We start from the raw sequence: 16,787 nt of genomic DNA on the forward strand, positions 1-16,787 counted from the left end.
AGTGGTTTAATAATATCTAAGTATGCATATGATTGCTTTGAAAGTTTACGTATCTCTGTACTTTTATCTGCAGTATCTCTATGAATAGATGCTATTTGAGTGTTACAAAGGATAAGGAACTGGTGTCAGGAAAATCAGAAAATCAAAAATCAAAGCCAGGAAAGACAATAGCTTAGAAACAAATAGTTTAGAAACAAAAAATTCAGAAAAGACAAGAAGCAGTTTGTCCCAAAGGTGCTTTTTCAAGAGACAACTAGACTGAAGCACCTTTGGGACAACCATAACCTGGATGACTGAGAATTCCCATAGATCAGAGATGTCAAACTCAATTTAATTGAGGGACACGTGAGGGTTGTTTGAACTCAGGGGGCCGGAGTGGATGTGGCCAGAGTGGGCATAGCCAGCTTGACATCACTCGTCAAGACTCTGTCTGGCTTCTGGCGCCACCAGACGGTCCTTTGTGACCGCCGCCCCGTTGCCTGTAAAAGAGCCGCCTTTACATCTGAAAGGCGGCTCGAAAAACTCCATTTCCTGATGGAAATGTGAGTCTGAGCGGGCGGGGGTGGGTAGAGCCCTCTGCGAAGTCCCCAGAGTCTTTTTTTAACTCTTGGGGATGAGCAGGTTGGAGCTCCCTATTGTCCCTTGCCGCTGCTCCAGGCATCGAGTGCACTCTGCTTTTCTGCAGAGCTAGGCGCTGGAACCGGATTAACTAACGAAACTAACAGATGGACTTATTAAAAAAGATGAGACTTGGATTTTGGACCCTAAATCGCAAGTATCCTTAATGAATTTACAAGCATTTTAAAGTGAAAGAGAAAAAAAAAGTTTTAAAATGGCCGCCGAGGCTTGGGAAGTAGAAGAAAGCTGAAAGTAAGAGTCCTTCCATAACAGATACAAAGTAGCAGAATATATAGTGCTGGCTACAATTTGAAAGAAAAAGAGTTATTTTAAGTTCCTCTCTTCTTGGAGATTTGTACTTGATCTTGTTTGGGGGGTAAAAAAGAACAGTTTGCTGGAAGGATGGCGTTACTAATAAAATCTGATAGACAAGAAGGGGGGGTGCTCCCCCACTCACAACTGTTTGAACAAGCTCTGAGCCTACAGACTCTGCAGAATGGTTTTAATTTAAAAGAATTTATTCAGGAGGAAATGGCAAAATATTATGAGACTGTGAACCAGAAATTTGAAAATTTAAGGCAGGAAATTAAAGAAATGATACAACAAAAGTATGACAATTTGCAACAAAAGTTTGTAACAGTGACTAATGGTTTTTCAGAAGTTGTTATAAAGTTGGATACAAATATTAAATTGCTAGAGTCTAAATGGAGAAAATTGATAATTTGGATAATAAAATATTAAGAATTGAAAAGGACTTAATAAATATTCGAGATAATAGCTCAGAACTAAAGTCTAAAGAGGAAGCTGGTCACGAGACTTATAATGCAGAAGATATAAAGCAAGGAATTGAAAGAGAGGTTGTAATGCTGCAATACAGGATTACAGAATTTGCGATCAGAATCAGAGGCTTACAGGAAAATAACAGTGATGACTTAAGAAAAACATCTGCTCAAGTTTTGGCTGGGATCCTAAAGGTTCACCCTGAGGAGGTATTCAGTAAAATTAATAAGGCTTATAGAGTGAATTCCTGGATTGCAAAACAAAGGCAACTGCCTAGAGATGTGGTGATTTACTTTACAGATAAAGAGATAAGAAATGATATTGTGCAAAAATCTTTTAATTCTACTTTACAACTGAATGGGAGAAAAATTTGGCTATATAAGGAATTGCCGCCTAAGATGGTAAGAGATAGAAAGAAATTTGGACTCTTGGTGACTGAGTTAAGAAGACAAAATATTCTATTCAGGTGGGATGTCCCAGTGGGTATAATACTGAGATATCAAGGAATAAGATATCAGTTAAATACTGTTGAAAAAGCGGAAGAATTTTATCATAAGGTACTTAAAAAGCAAAATCAACAAGAGACAGAAATTCAAGAAAAGCAGAAGGAGATGGAGACAATGAAGAAACAACAAGTTAAAGAGGTCTCCACAGATGAGCCGCTTTTGGATTCTCTTTCAGAGGTCTCAGCTGGATTATTTAATATAAGAGAGGCGGTTCCGGATCCTATTGCAATGATTTGTCAAGCCACAAACCAGCATGGAAGTCAACCAGTTGATATACAATTTACAGAACCAGAAAGATCTCAGCCACAAAAGCAAACCCAACAGGATTAAGTTATACATCAGCAAAACCAAATAGTTGACACACAATCTACAGAAAGGAATTTAGGATGGAGATCCAACCCACAAAAAGTCAAGAAAAGAAGAAGTAGGTCTCACAAACATAAAAACTTTTAAACTAAACAACAGTGTAATGCCAGTTACTTATGAGAGGACTGAATATATGAAAAGATAATTGGCAAAGTATTGGTTTATTTTATCCTGAGGATAGGGCAGATCTCTGCAGTGCTGAATTATTTTGGGATGTGAAAAAGGCCTTAAATCAAATGGTTGGAAACATCTTGTTTGTTTTTTGGATTTCCGGATAAATATATTACGTGTATGTTGAGTTATATGGCAAGAGATTTACTGGATTGGGGCACGCAGAAGATCTGGTTGTTACCCTATTATGATGGTTGGAATTAATAATCTGGATAAAAGACACCTCCATAAACATTATACGGAATATAATTATAAAGTCACTTGGGTGGTTGTCGGGGTTTTTTTTTTCTTTCTTCCAATATGAAGATATTTGTTACTGATGGGGGCAGATGGTAATTGAAGATTCTGAAAATACTGCTGGAATAAGGATGCGATGTTACCCTAACATGGTTGATGGAGTTTATCATCCAGTTGAAGGATATTACAGAAGATGTTATATGGATTACAAGCTTAAAGTTTTTTTTTCTTTTAGGATTTTATTTACATAAGGGAATATTCTTCTAGGGGAGTGGGCAGAAGAATAAAGATACTAAGAATAATTATGGTAATTTTGTAGGAAAGTGGGTGGAGATAGGTTAGGTTATGGATTGTTTAGTTTAAAGAAAAGGGATATTATGTTTAGATGTGAATATATGTAATGAAGGGGGGGAAGGAAATGGGTAGTTGAATTGAATAAGTGTTAAATTAGGATTTATTGAATAGTTTTAGAGTGGAAGTATGCTTTGAAATGTTATATCGTATGGGGGGTAGTAAAAGGGTAGATCACGAGCGGAAATTGTTAAATTGGGAGATATAATAATATTATTATGTTAAATCAGGAGTTATTAGACATTGTTATAATAGAATGTCACTTTGAAATGCATATTATAGCATAGTATAAGGGGGGTATGATAATTTTATTAGAAAGAAAGAGTCAGTATATAGAGATGGAGTAAGTGGATAGTAAAGCATGATATAATCTGTTATGAATTTGGGTTTTATTATGAAGAAGTCAAAGGGGAAGGGGGGGGTGAGGGGGGTTAGGGAGGAGGGGGGGGAAAAGGGGGAAAATTTGTATTTTTTTTTTTTTATTTGATTTATATGCCGCCCTTCTCCGGAGACTCAGGGCGGCTTACAATGCGTTAAGCAATAGCCTTCATTCTTTTGTATATTTTATACAAAGTCAGCTTATTGCCCCCACAAACTGGGTCCTCATTTCACCTACCTTAGAAAGGATGGAAGGCTGAGTCAACCTTGAGCCTTGGAGAGATTCGAACCAGCAGAAATTACAGGCAGCTGTGTTAATAACAGGGTGCACTAAACCCCTGTACTATCAAGGCTCTTTGATTTGAAAAACTTTTTCAATAAAAAAAAAAAGACTCTGTTTCAGCAGGGATGGCCTCCTGCAGCCTCTGCCAGCGAAAACAGAGCCTGGGGGACCTGTGCGTGGCCCACCCAGGCTCCGTTTTTGGCCACAATGGCATCCAAGCTTTTTTTTTCACTGGCAGAGGATTACAGGAGGCCATCCTGGCTGAAAACAGAGCCTGGGAGGGACGCGCCCCCAAGGTGTGGCGCCCCCCCAGCTCTGTTTTCTCTGGCAGAGGCATTGCAGGGGTATCAAACTCAAGGCCTACAGGCCAGAAGGCCTGGCCCGCAATGCCTTTTATTGGGAAATAAAAATTTCCCAAAAGATCTCTGCACTCAGTAGGAGATTCCAACCCTAAATTGGTATACTAAAGGATACTAAAAAAGATTGTAACTTGTTCAAAGGAGAGCAAAGATGAAAGGAGTATAATGAAATTCTATAAAGTAGAAATATCAAAATCCAAAATAGTTTAGAGCAATGGCTGCTAAACCAAGTACCTCTCTCTTCGGTCTCAAATAAATCTGATTTCAGAATCATCAGTAGGTCTAAATTGCCTTGTGCCCAAAAAGCCAATCTGGCATTTTGTAAGCAGATGCCTCTGTGGAAACCAGGTATCCAGGATTTCCAATAGCAGAAGCCAAAGTTGATATGGAGGGCAGTGCCCAGTGATCAAAGCAACCTTGCCCACTTTAAGGAGAATGTTTGGTGATTGTTTTTCTCGCCAACAGTGATGTTGGTGAGAAAGGGAAAGAAAGTCAGGTGACTCACTGATCATTTTCATTAATTTGATCCCCATTAAAACTTTTGGAACAGCATCATTCATGACTGAGGCATCATAGGGCTTCATACTCAGGAGTGTCACAGGATGTGGTCAAAAGAATCAAGACGCCAGCCAAGTCCTTTTTATGCACAACATGCACAAAAATCTTTTTAGCCAAAGACCCTAAGACCATCATTTACTTAGCTATAAGAAAAGTTTTACAAATCTCTATTGCGGAATGGACTCTAATGGTCCTGAAACTGTTGAGCGACACTTGTTGAGGAATAATCCTGCTCAGCCTCAGGCGATTTCTGTCCCCTGAATTAAAAAATCGTATTTTAGAGCATTTTTTTCGGAGGTGGGAGGAAGCCTCGCATGGGCCACTTTAGCGGCTTTAAAAAAACACACTGGAAGCTGGAAATATGGCTGGAATGATGACAATACAGTTTGCAGATGTCATAATTTCGCTTCTCTCTCTAGAAAATACGGCTCAGGACGAGTCCAAGTGAAAGACCATTTGCAGTATTTTTTTAGACCTCAGAGGGATTAGTTTCCAGCTCCGATTCTGGTACTTTTCTCGCTTCTCCGCGAAAAAGCAGCTCACAGCATGCAGTGGAGAGTCACATCCTCTAGGGGGAGCCGCGCAGCTCTCCGCTCCACCCCAGAAGTCCTACCTGGCATAGGCGGACTCCAGTTCCGCCTTGATCGAGGTTGTTGTGCTTTTAAACGCATGCGCAGCCGCGCCCCGTTGTGTCTCCGCTGCTGGTGTTCAGGATCGGGTCTCGCAGCCGGAGCGGGAGAAGAAGTGCGAGCTGTTGCTGACTCGTCGCCTGCGGCTGGGAGGGGTGGCATTGCTCGCCTCCGCAGGTAAGTCCCGCTGCTAGGTTTTCCTCCTCCTTCTCCTCCTTCTGGAGTCACTCAAAAGCTGTCGCTCCGGAGGAGTCGTGACATCCAGTGGCATTGGATTGCAACTACCATTACCTCTGGTTAAGGTGGTTGGAGATTCTGGGAGTTGTAGTTCGACCCAGATGAGGGCACCGGGTTGCAGAAAGATGCGCTTCAGCTTTTTCTTTTGCGTCGTCCCTTGTGCCGCCGCCGTGGCCGCCTGCGATTAACGGAACCGCGTGTTTTTTCCAATCCCACGGCAATCGCAGTTTCTCTCTCTCTCTCTCTCTCTCTCTCCTTACTCGGGTGTTTCAGGCGTCACCCTGACCCAGCGCATGTGCAAGGTCACTTGAGTGCCTAGGTTTGGGTCTCTTTGCTCACCTGCGCCCGGCAATGGTTCCTTCCACAAACACATACACAGGCATTTAAGATTATATCCAGTTTTGCAGATGGGCTGACGCCAGAGATCATTTTGAAGTGTCTTTAACAGCTATTCAGTATGATGCTTTTAATTCGTACGGGAGAAGGGAAATACTGCGATAAACGGAGGATATAAATATATGGATAATAGTATATTGGTATTTCCGGCTTATTCGATAACTCGGTATTTACCGTGCATTTCAACATTCAGAATCTCCTGCTGGGGCCTGAGCATCCAGCATCCATTGCGCTTGCTTATTTTCAGAGTCATCAAGCAATCTGCTGCTTTGCTCTCGTTAGTCGACTCTAGGATATTTCTCAGGTTCCCTCAATTCACAGTTAACTCTCTCCAGCACAGAATTTGCACATTTGAACTGATAGTTTGCAACATTCACGGAAGTGGATTTTGATAAAGCTGATCGTTTTTTCAAGATGCTGTAGCACTCTTGTTTTTCCCCAGAGATTAACGCAGCCATTCTGAAAATGTTTATTTTGTTTGTCAGAAAGCCAGAACTACAATAACCTAGATGCCTGAAAATATACAGACCATAAACGTACAAAGCTTGCGCCTTCTAAGCAATTATGTCTGGCCTCGCAGAATCTCTTCTATTTTCCCAATGTCTGAAACTTGAGTGCTTTGCCTCCCTGAACTGGTAAACTTAACTTTTATTAAACTAGAGTGTTGGTTGCGATGGTGGAGAATAATTTGTCTGGACTTCATCTGTTTTTAGTAACAGGTTAATATTAACTGGAGATTACCAGTATTGTAAATACTACAGATTTAAAGTAATAATAGTATTATATCACTGAGGTTAAATTGGTTGAAGGAACAATGGAGTATATGTTACTTCAGGATTTAATTGAAAGTCTTTAATGAAGCTTTTGATAGAAATTGTGTATTTAATTCTTCATTGAAATTAATAGATTGTGGATTATTTTAAAAATATTGAAGTTAGCTCTTGTAAAATTACATCTGATAAATAATGGAAAATTAATAATGCATTTGAAAGCCATCGATACCTGAGCTTAATTTTTTATATATAAAAGGGGATTGTTGGCAAAAGTTAAATACAATCATATATTATTTTATATCATTCACTTCACATATGTTTTGTGCACATTGTACATGTCAGTTGCAGAATTCTTGTATGATTAAATTAACATTTGAGAATAAGGATAAATAATTCACTGTAGTCATGCTTTTAATAAAGCTTTTTAATAAAGACCTTTAATAAAGGTCTATATAATTTGCAGCTGATGCCTTTTCCTATTTAAAGGGACAATACTTGTGGAAGAGAATTCTAACATTTTTTTTCTCAATAGAGAAAATATTTTGACTAGGTACAAGGAAAAGGCCTTGGCATTATATAAATTAGATGCCTTTTAATATTTTGAGGCTGTTCTGAAATGTTTCAGTGAATATCACAGTGACGCACATTGTTTAGAAAGCTGAGAAATCAAACTGCAAGTATTTCCAGAAAGCTTTTCATATGGGCTCCAGTGGCCTCCAAAGCATGTCAATTACAAATAGTAAAGTGGCAGGTAGGGATGTTGTTAAGTGCACTACTGAAAAGTAATCACATTATTTAACTTTAATTTAAACATAAATCATTTAAATTGATAAAAGTTTTTATCCTGACCATCCTTTATCAGTGTAGACTTCAATATGTTGTTTAAAGTCCAATTCTAGACTTTACTCCTTCCCTTCCTCCCCCAAATGTTGCAAACCCCTACTATAAAATATTTTTTTGCTGCAATTACTTATTTCAGTTTTTTCAGGTTATTATCCCATCAGGGTGATTTGTAATTAATATTAAAATACATTTATAATCAAAATTATATATAGTCTTCAGAATCCAATAAACATTTTTGAGGCAATTATTTCAATAACCTTCTGGTCTCCAGTCTTGCCCTTAATTAAATAGGGAGCTTATTAGATATAGAAACCAAACATGAATTAATATGACCATCAGGCTCTAAGAACCTTAAAATTTCCTAATAATATGACATCCAGATGCCAGGGTGACATTGAAGAGAAAATGGTTTAGTGAAGTCTTGCCACCTATTGTAAAACAAATAGGGCTATCATCAAACAAAGCATGTGGTTAATAGACAGCCAGGACTTGATATCTGCTCTGCAAATTATTGGATATTTTGTAAATATTGTAATAGGCAAAAATGCTTTTAATTTAAAAATTATCTGAACTATTCAATCTTCCCCCATATTTGAGAGTATTAATCAATCCAATGTTCCTTCAGTGCTGTTGGAAGGCAGGTTTAGGAATATCTTCCACAGTGCTGGAATCTATCCTTGTGATTCAGTGGTTCACTAAAAGATTGGTCCACGCTCTCCCTTACTGTACTTCTTATAAAATTGTAAGTATTGCCTTTGATTAGGAATATTCCTGGACAACCTGAAGAATATTATAAATAATTGATGCTGTTAATATTTCTGTCTTGTATTTTTGTCTGTAGCTGTAATAAAACCCATCAGGCAACTAATTGCAGATGGCTTGCTGAGTTGGTAAAGGTGGAAGTTCAATTGGAGTAGACCCCAATGTCAATTTTGCCTGAATCTTTCATTTCCTTAGATTCCATCCTAAATAAAGTTTGCTGATTACACAGTTTTTATGAGGACTTTTTAATATGTCTTTAGATCAGGCTTGAATCTGCTAGTCTACAATTTTCTTGGCAACTTTTTCAGAAGTGGTTTGCACTTTCCTTCTTACTAAGGCTTAAGACAGAGTGACTGGCCAAAGTCACTCAGTAGGCTGTGTATCCAAGGCAGTCCTAGAACATACATTTCCCAGTTCCTAGCTTTGTGACTTAACCAACAAACTGGCTCTCTTCAACACATACCGTATATAGTTATTTATTTTGCCAAATTTATTTTCAACTTTTAAAAGAAGCTAATCCTTCACTGTGGTATAATATTTATGATCAACTGTTCCATTAGTCTTCATTCCTCATTGTTCTGCTCTTTTGATTATATAGGCACCTATTTGATTGCAGGAACTATTTTTAACAGCTGCATTGTTGAACTAAGTAACTGCTATGTTAACAAAGTTGAAGAACTACTATGTGTTAAGAAAGGTAAGTCATTTAGAGGTAATACTGATTTTTAGTTGTCCTTTGGACTTTGTCTTCAGTTGAAAATCAGGAGATTGGCAGTTTAATCATTGCTGTATATGACAAATATTTACTATTTTTGGTCTGATATTAATCTTTATTAAAAGAGGTAGCAGATGTTAAACTCACTAAGTAGAGTCAACATATTCAGTTTTAGTGCTTGAAGGACAACTTGTTGGTAATACTGTGTAAGTAATCCATGTTGTTTGGGTTCCTGAGGCACATTCAAATCTGTATGTAATCTTTACTCTTTATTCTTAGCTTGGTCTTAATATAAACTTGATGTCTAAATTAAAAAATGTAGGGCTTACTTGGGGCAGGAAAAAAAATCTAGGGACATTTGTTAGCAAATACAGAATAACTGAAGGGGAAATAATTTATTCAAACAAAAAGCCCTTAGTTTTTAACAAATAGTAGTTCTTTTCTAATGGTTGGCAATATCCTTTAAATATTATTAACATTGCAAAAAAAGAATAAATTATATCCCTCAAAATTAATAAAACTATTACATTGACTTTTTACAAGGGGGAGATATTTGGCTTTAAAAGAACCTAACTTGGAATTCCCCCGATATATTGGCTACAATTCCCATCATTCCCTGTTTTAGAATGATCCAAGTTATAATCAATACTTTGAAACATGTAAGTTTGAGGAATACATTTTAGATCTTATAAGACAATATCAAGCTACTAGTTGAACTTTTAGTTGTTTTCAAAGATAACAACTATGATAACTCTGCACTGTAACTTATTTCTTTTTCTTATTTTTGGATTTATATCATGTCTTTATGCCAGAAGAAAATTAATTTTTAAATGTTTAAAAGTATTTTTTAATCCTTTTAAAGTATTCGCCTTTACCATAAAATTTTCTGCAAAGCTTGTATTCCAGGCTATTCACTTACATTTATAGCAAAAGATTTCTCTAGCCTGTCACTACAATGAAAAATCACCAAAAAACAAAAGGGATGGTCCTCTTCAATAGCATTGTGTGTGTCTGTTTGGGTTAAAATAATCAGGCCATAAAACAAATGAAATGCTTTAAATCTAGGAGTGGTGGTCCAATCCTGTAAAAAGAAAATAGCTCAAGTTAATTAACATGCCTTTGTCGTAACCTAAAAGAATGCAGCAGTGATTTTAAGATTTTAAAATTCCCACTGCCACAAAAAGTTATAAAACTTTTTGGGGGGGGGAATTGCACTATTTTCATTCTTTGCCCCTTGTAAAAAAAAGTGTAGTTGGGATTTTTAATGGTTTTTTTTCCTTGATACTTAGATGTATCAGGAATGTGGCTCTGAAACTAGTTGCTGGTCTTCGAACGAAGGAAATCTGACAAGTATTGTAATTCTATTTGCTTGGCTGAAGTTTAACCTGACTCCAACTAGGTTGCTTCCATTAATAATATCTGATAAAGATAGATCTGCTTGGTGGAAAAACACCGTAAGGAAAAAACTGACTTATGGCATTTCCCCTGAATTTTTGTTACTTTCTTTTCTTGCAAGTGTTTATTGGTCCTTAATACTTCTCCACTAACTGTGTCTGCATATTTATTTATTCTAAATATCACTGGGAATTCACCAGAGTCTGTCAGTGTCTTACCATCAGCAGTTTAAAGGTCAGAGATACAGACCTTGATTTATGACCACAATTAAGCCCCAAATTACTGTTACTAAGTGAAACGGTTAAGTGAGTTTTGCCTCATTTTATGATATTTCTTGCCACGGTTGTTAAGTGAATCACTTCAGTTGTTAAGTGAATCTGGCTTCCCCAGTGACTTTACTTGTCAGAAGGTCACAAAAGGTGATCACATGACCCTGGGACACTGCAACCGTCATAAATATGAACCGGTTGCCAAGCATCTGAATTTTGATCACATGACTATGAGGATGCTGCAATGGTTATAAGTGTGAAAAACTGTCATAAGTCACTTCCAAAGATTAAGCCAATGTGAAGCAGAGGAGGTTGGCATATTGGATGTATTCTCTTATGATGGTAAGTTTTATTCTAGTGTTTACCTCAGTCTTTACTAAGACTGAAAAAAATGTATGTCACCTTGATGAATTTTATATATTTACTGGTGGACAAGTGTCTCTAAAGTGATATACCATATTTTTCGGAGTATAATATGCACTTCCCTCCCCTAAAAGTCGGTGGAAATATCTTTGCATCTTATACAGCGAATATTGCCGAAGCCCCGCCCACCCATCACCCCCCACCCTTCGGCCATTTTCGGCCTCCACACGTTACATTTTCGGCCTCTGCACACCCCATTTTAGACCTGTTCCAGGCTGTGAGGATTGCCACAGCACATTGCTGCCTCTGCGCCCCACGTTTTCGGCCTCCGTGCATCGCATTTTTGGCCTCCACATGGCCTGTTTTTGACATGTTCCAGGCTGCAGGGATCACCCCAGCACATCGCCACTGATTGCCTCTGTACGTTGCGTTCTCAGCCTCTGTGCATCGCATTTTTGGCCTCCAAACACCACGTTTTTGGCCTCTGCGCATTGCATTTTTGGCTGGTTCCAGGCAGTAGGGATTGCTGCCACTGCCACCGCCGATCACCACCACCTGAAAACACGATGTGCGGAGGCCCAAAACGGGGCGTGTGGAGGCTGAAAGCGCAACGTGCAGAGGCCGAAAACATGACGTGCAGAGGCAGCGATCAGTGGTGATGTGCTGTGACAATCTCAACAGCCTGGAACAGGTCTAAAATAGAGCAGAATTTTTTTTTTCCCCTCCCCAAAAACTGATGTGCATCTTATACTCCGGAATATCGTATCCTCCAAAAAATACAGTATAATATTGTAAAATTCTGCTATTCAGCCACAGATCCTGTTTGAATACTGTATATTTGTGAGGACGAAGATGAATAAGTGGTGTTAAGTTTCAGTCATGACTGTTTTCATGCTTTTTATTGCTGTTTCTGATTGCATTCTGGTCTAAGAGTTAAATAATAATAATAATTTATAGAAAGAGAAAAGTATAGAAAAGTTATTTACTGCCTGGAGCCTTTTCAGTGAGGTGGTTTATAAGTCCTATAAATACATACTCTCATACTCATGCATATGGAAGATTGTAAAATATAGTTTAACATCTTAATTTTGAATTATGTAAACAATAAATAGATATTTGGAAAGATTTGTGGATTTACATTCTGTAGTATATGCTTAAAATTGTTCATACTTAACACTTCTGCTCTTATACCACAAAAGAAGGCAGTGATCATTTCATACTGTTGCGAAGAAAACAACATGGAGGTACGTAAATAATCACCAGGATATAACAATCACCTTCAATTGAGGAAGACTTTACTTTCTAATTTAGCTCCCAAGTAAACATGAGCTGGAATCTCTACATACTGTATTTTTCGCACTATAAGACGCATCTGACCATAAGATGCACCTAGGTTTAGAGGAGGACTATTATTGTTGTACATGTGCTGTGACATCACAGGTACATGAGGGATGGTGCTTACATCATCATTTTACGATGTTAATCTTTTTTGGTGAAACTACTGGATTCTGTGGATGCTTGTATCAACAGGCACTAACTATTCCAAACAACTCTTGGTAGCTGTGCAGTGTCATTGAATAAATACTAGAATAACATTATAGGAAGAAGGGCAGTTAAATAAATCAGATCACTAATTTGTAGGGGGTTTTCTTTGTGGGAGGAATTAATGGTAAGCCCTGCTGATTCCCAAAGATATTTGCTTATGCCAAGTCTGAACATAGAAGTATAACCAGATGCGAAGAATAGTAGGTTTACATGCATCTAATACTAGGTTTTTCAACATTCCTGGAGAAAAAACATTCAGGCAGACATGAAAAATAAACAGTGGAGTCCTTGGTGCTTTCTGAGTTTTGTTGTTTGCTTGCAGATATTTCATTACTGACTAGATGTCTATGGAGATTCTCAGTCATCCAGGTCATGGTTGTCCCAAAGATGCTTTTTTTCAAGAGACAACTGGACTTTCTGGTTTTTCTTTGAAGATGTTTCGCTTCTCATCCAAGAAGCTTCTTCAGCTCTGAAGCAAAAGCATGAGAAGCCAAACATCTTCCATAAAAATCCCAGAAAGTCCAGTTGCCTCTTGAAAAAAAGCACTTTTGGGACATTACCTACTAAATAAAATATCAGTGCTAGTGAGTTTGGGGTTGCTCCTTGCTATACAATCACTTGCCATGCCAGTTTTGGTGGGGATGTGATTTTCTCCTTGATTAGCGCATTAATTTCTGCTTGATTGTTTGTCTGGTGTTAATCCTTGCTTATCTGGGTGTTGGTTGCTGTAGAGAATGTGCTCTGCATGTATGTTATGTGCACACTTCAAACCCAAGAATACACTAAGACAGAAGCTTGTCCACCCCAAGGATAAAACACCCAGACAGAAACTGAGCAACGTGGTATATGCAGTACAATGCAGTGAGCCATGTGCAGCTCTGTACATTGGGGAAACGAAACAACCACTTCATTAAACACATGACACAACATAGGAGAACAAACACATCAGGACTAGATTCATCAGTCCATCTGCATTTAAAAGACACAGGCCACTCTTTTGAAGAGAACAAAGTCCATATTTTGGACAGAGAGGATCACTGGTTGAAGGAGGGGTTAAAGAGCTATCGGTGTCAAAATTGAACAGCCCTCTCTCAACAGAGGGGGAGAGATACGATATCATCTATATCCAATCTACAACATAGTCCTTTCAACAGTTCCAAGAAAGCTCCACACCAATTTGCGCCACTCAGGTGACCCTGATGACACAGATAAACCTCCAGGTGACCTTAATGACTTGCCAAAAGAATACAAATGACCAGCTGTCTGCTAGGAGTGTAAATCCTTCCATTCCCCACCGTGCAGTCAGAGCTGAAGAAGCTTCTTGGATGAGAAGTGAAATGTCTTCAAAGAAAAACCAGAAAGTCCAGTTGCATCTTGAAGAAGAAGAAGAAAAAAGCACCTTTGGGACAACCATGACCTGGATGACTGAGAATCTCCATAGACATTTAAGATGTTTTAGATGACTGCTTGATTTATGTGTTGTGATGATGCAGTGTGGTTGTAATAGTCTGGTGATTTCTGACATGTTTTTGATGTATGGCATGTTACCCTTTTCATAACTTGTGTTGATCATGCTGTAATGGGTTGAGTGTCAGGCACGTTTTGCTAAAGTTGCATGGGTATCCATTTTGTTGGAAGACATTATAGAGGCAGTCTGCTCCCTTTTTGTTGTGTTCTGGGTTGCTGCAGTGCATTTGTACTTATCTGATAATGTTCTTACATAGCTCCTGTTGTGGGGATTGGGTTGTTACCTTGATAATGTAGCACTTAGTGTGGTGGTTTTTTTTTTAACCAACTTGCATTTCTAATTGGCCATCATTTTCTCTGTTGATGAGGATTTTTCAGAAAGTTAGAAAGTTTCATTTTTTCTTTGTGATTGTTATCTCTTTGAAGATGTTGATTGTTTCATGTTTCTTATTATGACAAAGGTATTTACATAGCAGAGTCATACTTTTGGCTGTATGTATGGGAATGCTATCTAGACATCACGCCACAGTCATTGCTATGAGTCCTCAGAATGGTAATCCCATGAATTCATGTTTTGGTATATTTATCCATCAAACTGAATATAGGTAGTGAGGTAGAAGTTCATGAGGTACATGATTCTGGAAATTACAAACTTAGTGTATTTGGTCAGGTTGGATGAGTAGTACTGTAATACTGCTGCTATGCTTTTCTTTCTCTTTTTGCTAGTTCTGGCAATATGAGGTAGAATGCTGTGACATCAAATGAAATGACTGGCTGAGGAATTCTGGAAGTTGAAATCAACAAATCTTAAAGTTGCCAAGCTTGAGAATCATTGGTTTAAGCTGTAGTTGAGACTTTTCTGGAGGATATTGCATTCTGCAGTGGAAAGTAGGCAGCTAGGAAACAAACAAAGAACCATATATGAAAATGTTTTATTCATAAATATCTATATAAATTCTATAATGGTCTTGTTTGGAGAAATATTCAAGCATGTAAACCTATTTCCTGCTGTCATATTCTGAAAAAAGTATTAAATGGTGGTGGTTTTCTGAAATAGTTTTGAGTCTTTGTTTAATTCTGCATGATTGTCCTTGAGTTATTTATTATTGAACAATAGAGCATGGCAATTATAATATCCATAGTACCTTTTTAATGCTTCTTAACTGGAGATTGTAAGAGATTAATCCAAAGCTTTTTGTATTCATTGCTTCTTTTATTGGACTGATTTGGTTTGTTTATTTTTTCTCTCCAATCAGCAGAATGAATGCAAAATTGGCTCTGTGTACTCACCGCATTTAAATATAATATTTAGTCTAATCATGAACTTGAGTGCTAGTAGAATTTTAGCCAGAAAAAGGCTATGTTAATTTTCAGAGAATGAGTGCCATAGTCAATCCCAAATATTAAAAGTTAGGGGATGTTGAACTATTGTTATGGACTATTTTGTACAGGTAGTCCTTGACTTATGACCTCAGTTGAGCCCAAAATTTCTATTGCTAAGCAAGACATTTGTTAATGCCCCATTTTACAACCTTTCTTGTCAGTTTTTAAGTGAATCGCTGCAGTTGTTAAATTAGTAGCAAGGTTGTTAAGTGAGCCTGGCTTCCCCATTGACTTTACTTGTCAAAAGGTCACAGAAAGTGATCAAATGCCCCCGGGATACTGCAACTCATAAATATGAGTTAGTTGCCAAGCATCCAAATTTTGATCACATGACCATGGGGATGCTGCAATGGTCATAAGTGTGAAAACTGGTTATAAGTTACTTTTTTCAGTGCTGTTGTAACTTTGAACAGTCACTAAATCAACTGCTATAAATCGAGAATTACCTGTATCTCATAATACCAGGGAAGAGATGTAGTTCTTTCACTTACATTTCTGATTAACTGAATTCCAGCACCGCATCCAAACCAAGGGTGAAATTCAGCTGGTTCTATCTGGCTTGAGTAGCGGCGGCTGTGGGAGGCTCCGCCCACCCACGAGGACTTAATGATGTTGCTTTTTTGCAACAATTTTAAGCCTCTGGCCATGCGCAGAAGGCTTTGCACATGTGCAGAAAGCTTTGTGCATGTGTGGCATGCACACATTTGCGAACCGGTAGGGAAGGTAAATGAATTTCACCCCTGATCCAAACCCTAAATTTGGAGATAAAGTAAGCATCTTACAAAGATGCCTTTGCTAGAATGAAATCATTCCCACCCTTTTATACCATCCTCTTTTAATCATTTTAGATTGCTCTTCCTTCCAGCTTCATGATTTATTTTTGCTATCAGTTGATTTATGAGAGAAACCCATCGCCATAACACCTGTATTAATGCTGACTTCCAACATGTCCCTAGAAACGTTGAATCTTTACAGTACTGTAATTTGTTTACATCCTCCTCAGCATTGTTGACTGTTCTTCCATGGCTAGTGATAGTGTGGTACTGCAGGTTGCAGGGAAGGGTGACTTGTGTCAGGTAGCAGCTAAGTCTCTTGAGCCTGAATGCTGGAAGGGATTGGATTACACTGTAGAAAACAAAGGCTCAGAAGTGCAGCATCAAACTTTGGTCACCGTTATCATGGCTGCATCAAGTTTTTCAAGAAAACGCCAGGAATTTCAAGTTTGCTTTTTGCATTAAAAATAACACGGCTCAAAAGAGTGATATTTTCTCTAAGGAATTTAACATCACCTTGACTTCTGAGAGAAAGATCAAATGCAAAGAGCATTGAATATCCAATTTTGAATATTCAAAAAGTTTAACCCAGGATTATCTAATAGTGCAGGCTTGCCACATGCTTCACAT

At 38.1% G+C, this 16,787-nt stretch overlaps 1 protein-coding gene across 1 annotated transcript in view; it reads left to right on the plus strand.

Moving 5' to 3' along the window:
- Window positions 1–5,302: 5,302 nt before the first annotated feature.
- Window positions 5,303–16,787, plus strand: part of RAB3IP (RAB3A interacting protein) — a 43,242-nt gene continuing 31,757 nt past the window's right edge. The window contains exon 1 of the mRNA XM_070946679.1: window positions 5,303–5,413. The gene's annotated coding sequence lies outside the window, so the exon portion shown is untranslated. The remainder of the gene's footprint in view (window positions 5,414–16,787) is intronic.

Source organism: Pituophis catenifer, unplaced genomic scaffold (genome assembly GCF_029215685.1).
Source record: "Pituophis catenifer annectens isolate HBS135680 unplaced genomic scaffold, rPitCat1.0.hap2 SCAF_7, whole genome shotgun sequence".
In the NCBI taxonomy this organism is placed as follows: Eukaryota; Metazoa; Chordata; class Lepidosauria; order Squamata; family Colubridae; genus Pituophis; species Pituophis catenifer.